This window comes from Oreochromis niloticus, linkage group LG6, assembly GCF_001858045.2.
Source record: "Oreochromis niloticus isolate F11D_XX linkage group LG6, O_niloticus_UMD_NMBU, whole genome shotgun sequence".
Lineage (NCBI taxonomy): Eukaryota > Metazoa > Chordata > Actinopteri > Cichliformes > Cichlidae > Oreochromis > Oreochromis niloticus.
The window spans coordinates 24,308,094-24,318,829 of NC_031971.2; the positions used below are offsets into that span (position 1 = coordinate 24,308,094).

At 39.9% G+C, this 10,736-nt stretch overlaps 1 pseudogene; it reads right to left on the reverse strand.

Annotated features, from left to right (window-relative positions):
* Positions 1 to 545: 545 nt before the first annotated feature.
* Positions 546 to 9,111, reverse strand: LOC100709979 (serine hydrolase-like protein; annotated as a pseudogene).
* Between the last annotated feature and the right edge of the window lie 1,625 nt (positions 9,112 to 10,736).

The following is a 10,736-nucleotide window of genomic DNA, read 5'->3' on the forward strand; positions in this document are numbered from 1 at the left end:
ACTTTACAAAGCATTGGTGTCACCTGTGCTGGCACATTTTAGGATCCAGTCCAGCCTAGCCACTGCATGGCTTTGCAAAGTGCGACAATCACAGAGGAGGGCATCCTCTTTGGATTTTTCACTGCACCAGGAAGAGTTATGTTGCAGGAATAATGGGTCACATCATGAGAGGGTTAGGTCTGAATCACCATCAGATTTAGAGCCTTCCTGCAGACAATGGCATTAGTCACAGGCTGAGTTCCACTCCAAACTTAAGGTGGTTAAGCCAAAGAGCCGAGCTGCATCTTTTCTTTGTAATGACAGTTGATGGGCTGAATGAGAGAAAACTGATATATTTTGCTGAAATTGCTGTTATTTTTCTGAAGACATCGCAGGCTGTTCTTCATCTGTCTTGTAAATGGATGGATTAATGAATGGAAACATTTCAGGAGTGCTTCTTTACAGCGACACAGAGAGAAACATTTCTGTCCTGGTCCTTTATATAACTAATGAGCTAAAATGAATGAGATGCACCATTTCCACAAAAATTGTAAAAGACTGAAAAGTTTAGTTTCATAAATCATGCTTTTTTTAATTATTATTCAGTATTATTATTCCAAATGACTCTCCAGTTGGGTTTGTACAGAACAGAACAAATTACTGGAACAATTTTATGGTAATGCGAGCTCTAAGAGAGACGAAAACAGTGCACTGAGACTTTTGAAGTGTGAAACTTCACATGGAGAATGTGAGTGTGTGATGGTTCCATCTTGTCCACTAGGCTTTCACCTGCTGTGAGAGCACTTTGGTCTGCAGGAAGTCACAAATAAATGGAGCGACGACTTCAGGATTATCAAGATGGACGTGATGACTGCCAGGTACTCTCACCACAGTGTCCTGAGAGAGACAGACAGACAAACAGGGTAAGAGGATTTACTAGTAAAAGACAAGAGTGTTGAACTGTGAAAAAGAAAGTTTTCACCGAACTCTGTGCAGGTCGGTAAAACACTACACCCTTACAGCTTCTACAGGAATTAAGAGGATATGACGCAGCCAGGTACCAATAATCGAATGTAGTTGATCAACCGATAACCAGCAAGTTTGATCTCCTCTTTGAAAGCACAGCATTTGGCAGTTTGCTGGTCGGGAACATTCAGGGGTGTGTTAACACAAACCCACAATCTTCCCAGGAGTGGATGCCCCAGAAAATTCACTTTCAAAGATCATACCATGCAATTCTCAGAGAAACTGCAAAACCCCAGAGCTACAGCTACAGGGCTCAGTTAGCATGTTACGGTGAACATTCATGACAATACATTTAGAGAAAGACTGAACAAATATGGATTGTTTGGCAACAGAAGTCTCCACCAAAGTGGAGATGTGTGGCCACAATGCAAAGTGTCACATTCAGCACATACACCTCATGCAAGCTGTCAAGCACAGTGATGGAGGGTTGATTATTGGGCTTGCTTTGCAGCAACAGCGCCTGCCATTGAGTGAGCCTGGAAATCTCGTATGCCAAAGTATTCTGGAGCCAATAGCTCAGCTTGGCCCAGATTGAATTACGCAATAGGACAATGATCCCGAGCACAGCAGAATGACTAAAAAACAAGAAAATTCAAGGTGTAATGCTCCTGTCAAAGTCCAAACCACAAACTTCAGAGAGCTCAGCATAAACAAATGTATGCTGATGGACATTATGAAGAAGAGTGGACCTAAATAATGATGTGAGATTATAATAAAGTCACATACAACATGATTATTTCTTCAAGCTATTAAAATCTTTCTTTTTTGCTCGACTCCAAGTCCGCAGTTGCATTTGAAGATGGCTGCTGACCAAGGTTATAATAGTGAACTAAGTGTTTTTTTTAATCCAGTTTTAGTTAAATACAATAAAAAGTGTGCAGCTTTCACAGGCTGTCATTTGTATTTGTTTAACGCTTTGATAGGACCCTTCTGTGTTTTTATTGCTGCTAATCTTTATAAATCCTGCACATGTTGTATTTTAAAACTATAATATAGATTCAGTCGTGATTGGAGGCATCTGACTGCTGCAGATTCTCTGTTTTGGGATTTCAGCAGGTCAGATCCACGTGTACACTTTTTAATAAAGTTGTAAAACATTTCTAACTAACGCGACTTAATGCACGAATTAACATGCAGGGTGTGTCACGGATCCTGTTAAGAAATAATCAATTGGCTTTATGTGGATAGTTAACGCCTCATAAATAATCATTTAATGAATATTAATTGGGTTACTTACTATTAGCTGATATGCCATCCAATTAGCTGGATTCCAATTACAGCGATAGAGCATCTGCTCTTTGAAAGCAGAAAATGATTGTTTCTCGTACAGATCAGCCTGCTGTCATTTTTAATCAAACCGTTTGTCTGCAGGACCCAGCGCTTCATATCAGTTACACTCAGTTTCTTATTTTTTTTCTAACATAACAATAAAACCAACAAAAACATTTGTAAATATGACACAAGGATCATTTGTTGCACCCTGACATTTTGATGTTTGCATCTGAAATAAATACTGCCTCCATGTTTTTATGTATTTTGATGTTTCAGGGTTTTATTTTATGGTCCTTTGCGGTCTCGCTTTGTGCTCGGGCGTCTTGGTCCAGCAGCGCAGGAGCCACATGCGTTTCTTCTGCCCATCCCTGGTGGCTTCCTGTGGCTCTGATAAAAAAAAAAAAAAAAAAAACTAGATTCCTGTGAATAGTGTCCTCTTAATTTTGCTGAATCTGGAGGCATAAACATGAATCTCTTATCCTAATAAGAGAAATCAAAGTCAAATTTTACAGTGCGTGGGCATATTTGACTGCGTGTGCGGACCTTTTTTTAACCACTTGTAAAGCCATTAGGCTTATAAATGTTTTATTTATCACCAAACTAGGCTTCTTTTACTTTGATTTATTTGCTCAAACCTAAAGAGATTTATTTATTTATTTTTTACTTCCACTTCACAGTTGTTCTGTTTCCTTAGTGAGAAAAATACAGTTTTCATTTTGTTAGTTCTCTAATTTTACAAATGCAACAAAAAAAATGGGTCTTAACCATCCATCCAGTTTCTTCTGCTTTACCAATTGAGGTCGTGGAGGAGCTGGAGTCTATCCCAGCTTCCATAGGGCAAGAAGCATAGTAGACCTTGCACAGGTCATCGATCTGCCATAGGTCTAACAAACAGACAACCTTTACACCTATGGGCAATTTAGAACCACCAGTTAACCTAATCCCACTAACTGCACGTCCTTGGACTGTGGGAGAAAGCTGAAGGAGCTGGACCGAACCCACAGGGACACAAGGAGAAGAGGAAAACTCCACACAGGAACGCTGTCTTACTAATTTATACATCAGTACAGATCCTCATGCAAAGGTCTTTTGCAGTTAGCCTCTGCAACAATGTGCCTGAGGAAATCAGGTTGGCATCCATCACTTCCTTTAACTACCTGAGACCCTGAATCCTCATACAGGGACATTAAAGTTTGGCTTTTCTGCACTTCATGCTTCGTTTTCCTCAGTAAAATGATTTACACTTGATCAAATAATGGTGGCTTTAGTTTATTTTACAGCATAACTAAATAATTGCTTCCGTATGAGGACAATGAGGATGACTTTTTGTTCAACATGTCTGACTCATGGGAGAAATTAAAAGTGGATCCTCAGCAATAGCTCAGATCTGAGGAGGTTAAAACAAACTTTCATGGGAAAGCCTTTCCTGACTTTCGGTTTTATTTTCTCATTTTACTACAGTTTACTGGTAGTGGATTTTGAAAAAAGTGCTACATAAATAGCATTTTAAATATTTGATCTAATTTGGCTCCGGCTAATTAGGCTGCACAGAAAATTCAATAACTGATGATGAATCAGGAGGTAAGTGTGTCAGACAGTGTGTCCTGTCTCCTCCCCTCACCCACAAGGTTTCTTCCTGTTAAGAGGGAATTTGTCCTTCCCACTGTTGCCAAGTCTTTGCTCACAGGGACTCACCTGACTGTTGAGGTTTGATCGTTTCTCTGTGTTATTGTAGGGTTTTTAAAATGAAACTTAGATTTTTTTTTTAATCATACAGATGTTAGAGAGTGATTTACTCTCACGTAAAATTAAACTCACATTTCTTTCCTGATAGACTTGGAGGAGTTTCGAAGTGAGTTTCTGGCTCGATTCCCTAGATGCCGGACCAAAACCTTTGTCAGCTCTAGAAAAACACAGATTGGTGTTACATGTGGGTTTTTTTGACATGCTTTATTTTAAAGGGCAGAAATAATTTAAACAGCAAACAGGGACATGTGCACCCTGTAAAATAAAGTATACTGTAATATCAGATTAGTGTTAAAAATCTTACAGGATAAGTAAAACAGGAGCTTGAATCATCGACTGCATCGCCAGGCTCTGCTCCAAAGTGATCCGCTCTATGTTTTTCTGCATAAAACACATCAAATGTATGTGAACTGAATGCCAAATCTCTATTGGAGGAGAAACAAAGTGGGATGTGGTGAAGTTTGGGGAGGTTAAAAGTGACTCACAAAATTAACTCGGAGGTCTCTGGAGAACACAAATCCTGATGAGGAGAAACACATTCAGCTGCCAGCAAATGAGAGAAAGCAAAGTGAGATTATTCCTCGCTGACAGGAGGAGAAGCGATAAAGACATACCTCCTTCAACTCGAGTCAGACCTCGCTCTAAAAGCATTTGAACAGACCGTTCAGACAGAGTCGGGTTTGCAGCCAACAGCCTGAAGGAAACAAAACAATTTAGCCAAAACTGTGACTCAGTTTTATTTTCTTCTGTTTCATCCCTCTCTGCAGTTTATTATTATTCCACACAGCGAGCACTTCTGTTTGAAACAAAACTAAATTGATGCGGCAGAACAAGAGGTGCTTTCTTTTTCCCTTTTTTGTTTTTTTTAGAAAACAAACTAACAACAAAATGCAGTTCACTCTGTCAAGACTTGATGCCAACATTACCCACAGTGATTGCCAGCAGTTCAGTTGTATGAAGAAAGCAGCAGAGCTTCACTTCACTTCAGCACAAACACATAAACAAAAGGCTTACTCCACTTGAATTGGCCATAAAATAAAGCGATACCTCTCCACCGCCTTCTCATACGTGTAAACCCTCTTCTTCTCCTCTTCTGCCTTTTTTTCATACTTGAGCATCTCATCCATCCCCTGCCTCATGATTCGGGGGATTTCTTTCTGCAAAAAAATGAGAGGTGAGAAAATCAGAAACGCAGACATGAGTGGCTCATAAAGATAATTTAATAAAGTAGTTCTGCATCTTTCCAACTATTAGATTGTTGGTGTTTTTTTCCAGCAGTTATGAAAAGTACCGGATCTGTAGGTACAAATCCAAAAACGTCCAGCACTACGATGCCATCCACCATATCAGGATACAATGCGCTGAACTGTAGGAAACACAGTGACGTTCCTGCTGTGATCACCTTGAAAATGCAGTTTATGACACATATTTCATAAAAGCTGTGATTAGATGAACGTGATGCGTTTAATTTACCATGACGGCGATGTTGCCACCTGTAAGGGAGTGAGCACATCATCAAATTAACACCATCATTTTTCTGACACGTTGAATTTAAAACAGACTCTGGCTGAAAACAAGTATTTTTCTCTTTCTTTGTTTATTTTGCTCAAAATGTCAGAAAAAAAGCAAGAGCGATGCAGTTCATTAGGATTCCCATTAGCTGAGCGCTGCAGCAGCTAGGTTTTTTTCTTTTTTCCAGTAAAAACTTTACAGCATCAATTTTACTAGATTACAGCCCTCACCAGCCACTTTATTTGGTACACCTTTCTAGCACCGGGATGGTTTGTGGGGAATTGCAAGCAGATCAGCAGTTTCTGAAATAGACCAGCCCATTTGGCTTTTAGTGTTTACTTAAATCAACTTTCTTCTCCATTCTGATGGTCAGTTTGAACTTTAGCAGATTGGCTTGACCATGTGTATGTGCCCAAATCTTCTGAATCGCTGTGATTGGCTGATTAAATACTTGCAGAAATATGCAAATTGTTCAGATTATTTTGTTTATTGGAAACCGTATTGATAAAGTCATTTATAAATGTTTAAAGTATCATTTTATTATACTTCTTTCTATTATTTCAATATCTGTATGCATGTCTGACACATTAGGGTATGCTGTGATGGATCGTGGGAAAGGATCCCACTAGTTTATGTGAGCACTGTCACTATTATGCATAAAAATAAAACAAATATGCTTGGCATGATCAACTTGTTTAGGTTTAAGCACAGATCAATTGCCAGAAGATTTGGAGTTCTCTGTCCCCTTGATGAGTTGATTAAACCACTAATTGTTGCAGCATCGCTTTGATTGGTGGCTCCACACACAGCACAGCAGCACATTTAATCAGTTAGACCTGAGTTTAGATAGTCGGTGTATTTCTATAAAAGTTAAATTCAGACTTTCCAGAAGAATAAATGGACGACACACAGCACAGTGTCAGTGTTCATGCCTGTGACTCACCCATGCTGTGACCCATGATGGAGAACTTTGTCCAGCTGAGACCTGCAGGGGGTATGACACAGAAAACTCATCTGATGAAATCTAGCTGACCACAGTGCTGTTTTAACCAAGAGATTGAAAGTGCAGCCCAGCTACTAAGAGCTGAACAGGTTCCACTCACTTTCAGTAACTCTACGTACGTCTGCTGCATACTCAGGAAATGAATAGAAGACTCCAGGAGGCCGGTGAGATGACAGACCGTGACCTGGCATGTCCACTGCCACGTATCTGCACTCTAAGAAGAAGCAGAGAGAGAGAGAGAGAGAATGCTTATCCTGGGCTGGATCATGGGGGCAGCAGCCTAAGCAGAGAAGCTCAGACCTCCCTATCCCTGGCCTCTTCCTCCAACTTGTCTCGGGGAAGGCAAAGGTGTTCCCAGGCCGCCTGAGAGATCAACGTGTCCTGGGTCCGCCCCGGGGCCTCCTCCCGGTGGGACATGCCTGGAACACCACGACCAGTAGGGCACCCAGGAGGCATCCTTGTCATCTGCCCAAACACCTCAACTGGCTCCTTTCGATGTGGAGGAGCAGCGGCTCTACTCTGAACCCCTCCTGGATGGCCAAATTGCTTGACCTGTATCTAAGGGAGAGGCCAGCCACCCTTTGGACGAAGCTTATTTCTGCCGCTTGTATCTGCGATCTCGTTCTTTTGATCACTACCCACAGCTCGTGACCATAGGCGAGAGCGGGGACGTAGATCGACCGGTAAAATGAGAACTTTTACGCTTTTACGCTCAGCTTTCTCCTCACCACAACAGACCGGCAGCATCAATAATATTTAAAATGTTTAAATATTTAATAAATTAATAAATATTAAGTAAATAATAAAAAACTGAAAAAAATAAAATGAAACAAATGAAACTGAAAAAAAAAATTCTAAATATAAAAATGTTAAAATGAAATTTTTTAAATACTTAACAAATTGAAATAAATGTTATAAAATAAAATAACACAAATAAAAGCAATAAAATAAACACAAGCATTACAAAAACATATCTGGAGTGGAGACGGTCACAGCAGTGTTCATCTGCCTGTTTGGTTCAGACTGAAGCAGCTCGATAATGGCTATTAACTTCTTAACCCTAAACCTGACAAGCGTTTGGATTGGGTTTTGTTTTAGCTGAATATTAAATATGCTAGTCCAATAAAAAAGCAATGCAAGTCATAAAATACATTTTCTGTCAGCAGTTTCCAGTTTCAGGTAAATCCCTGATGATGTTATTGAGCCGTGTTAAGTATCCTGCATGTTCGGTTTGTTTCTGTTTAAAGCTTTGGAGACGTTTAAAGCAGAGAGAAATTCTATAAAAAGGGATGAAAAATAACCAAATCCAAACCTGAGCTGTTGATGGGTCAGCAGGAACCTGCTGGACATGCATGGAGTGACAGAGACTGAATGAACTGCATTTGCAGTGAATTAATGCAATTGTAGGAGAGAGTTTCGACTGAGCTACCAGAACATTTTCTGTCATTTATTTACACATTTTCATTTTACACCTTTTTTTTTTAACCATACAGAAAAACCGATGTGTATTATTGTAACTGCACTTTTTTTCTCTTATATCTAATGGCATTAAATGTTTAGTTAAACATATTTACAGTGATAGCAAGGGGAGTTTCACTGGCTTGGCCCAGTTAAGATAAGGCGAGCTGTATGTACCCCCTGGTGTAAAATGCCCTTCCTGGCAGTTTTTGACTGATGTTCTGCTTTTGGGATTTTCACTTGTGGTTTTAAATAAAGTGGCTTAACATCCCCTGACCTCTTCCCGGCATTGTGACCGTTATCATTTAATAATGTTTGTGGTTTATGACCACAAGCCTACAAAACTAAAGTTATTATGATTTAGCAGCAGATATAAAACACTCGTGGATAGTTTAAACCCCCCTCCGCTAGAGGCATTTAATTAATAACTGATGATTGCCACTTGATTGTTTATATAATGTCCGAGGTCAGGATTACTGTTGTGATGTTACACTTGCCTTGGTGTACTGGGAGTACAGAGTAGGGGGCAATAAGGCACAGAAGATAATGAGTCACACAGAGCTGACAGCCACTTACCCACAGCTACAACAGCCCACAGGTGACAGTTTTTCTCACCCTTGTCCTGTCTGTGGTGAATTACCTTTAGGTAAGAAGGGAATGAGCGTGTTGAATGAACCGCAGTTATCTGCCCAGCCATGCAGGCACAGCACCGGGTGGCCGTGTTCAGGACCCCAGGCCTCTGATCTCTCCCCATGGGACCGGTATAGAGAGCTCTGAAACTAGAGACAACACAGCACAGCTTCAGTCAGTCGGCAGTACAAACACAACAATCTGTCAGACATTTGATGATCAGTCAAAGGATTTCACAACAGCAATGAGGGCTGAAAGTGATAAAAAAAACCCCAAACAAACCACCATCTGGTCTCGTTTTTTTGTGCAGATATACTACCTTCTTGTTTCACTGATGACATTTCAGTGTTGGACGATGTTCAGTTTTTGTCTCAGGGAAACAAATGTGCAAAGTTCAGTAAAGTAAACAAATCACACAAACTCTAAAGCTTCCATTTTTTTAAAAAAAAAGCAGGAAGTTCCTGACCTTTGGCCAGCGATTTCATTGGATGTTCAGAATGACATGCTGCAGCTATGGCCAATCATACACCGCAGGGGTGTGTTTCACCTTTACACACAGCGGGTAAAAGCATGCTACTTTTGTTCCCATCAGTGAGGCCTGCCGGAGTGCCCTCTACAAGGACAGTGTGACCTATCAGCCGAGAGCACCTTCTGTTTGTTCCACTGTGAGGTCAGATAAGGTGAAGCCATCAGAAGTTTAGGAAGCTAGAAACAATTAAGTCGTAAACACAGGAATAAATCTGGCCAGTGGCCTGTTTTGTCTTACAGACTCATTTAAAGTAAACAGCCTGTTTGGTGTCCGGAGTGTCAAGTGAAAGATCACATGTGCATCACAGGCTGCAGGGCCAAAAACTGCAGGTCCTTTAGCGGCTCTAAAAATGTGTCTCAGTCCTAGTGACAGACTCCCATATCATAAAAATGCTTTTTTTTTTAACATATAGGAGCGTTAAAAAGCATCTTTACCAAACAAAATAAATAAACAATATATTAGAGGCCACTGAATCCTCCAAAATCAGTATAAAGTCTCTGCCATCACATTGTGGACATGAAAAATTAACTTAACACATCTCTTAACCATTTCCAGCTGTTATGACACCGCTCCCTATCACCATTTCTCACAGTCTGCTGAGCGTGAAACGTTCAGCAAAAAGGGTGTCTGCTACCTAAAATGGTTTTGTCTCTTAATAGCATCAAATTTAGTGGAGCTGCAGCTGAATTTGCGGAACGAGTGCAATAAAACGACACCGCCGAGTCGTTATTCTGAGCCTCTAAGTGCAAACATATTTTTTTCTAGATTTCTTTTTTTTAGCTCTCACTCTGGCCTGACGACAAGAATAGAAATTTCATATTCAAGGTTGTTTTGTGTGTTCAGTAACAGTCAATGACTTTGTTTTCTTAGACGAGCATTACTTAAAAAAAGAGAGATTAAATATTTAAACATCAGTGTATTAACTTTTAAAAATTAACAACTGTTTTAAAACCCACCATACTTATCATAGCAACAAATCATTTACTCAGCATCGTTTACACAAATGAACCATTCGAGCACAATCAGACATGAATACGACTGGATTTAATGAACCGGCGTCGCTTTCACTCCGTCCCATTTGCAGTCCTTGGAAAATGAAAATACAACCACTATGAATTTCAAGTTTTTATGTATTGTGCCATAAGAAAAATAATGTGGTCAATGCTTCTATGGGATTTTAAAGGGGAAGCAGTAGCCAGGCATTAATAATCAAATGTAGCTGATTAACTGATCATCGGCAAGTGTGACCAAGCGAGTGTTTATTAACACAACACCACAATTTTCCTAGGAGTGGATGTCTGAGCAATATTGCAAAAAACTGTAAAAAAAAATCAAAGAGATCAAAGAAATCTCAGAAGTAGTTTCTACCTTACTTGACTTTTTGGTTTTTTGTATTTCTGTGTTTCTAAGTAACAACAATAAAACTGCCTCTTTTAGTTAATCTCTTGTCTCCACGTCCTACAGTTGGGTCCTACTCTTGCTGCCACACAGCAAACCTGACATCCTGTTGATTTTTGATACTCTGCTATCACATGTACATTGTATTTAATTTTGATTCCCATTCCAAGTTTTCCCGATTAG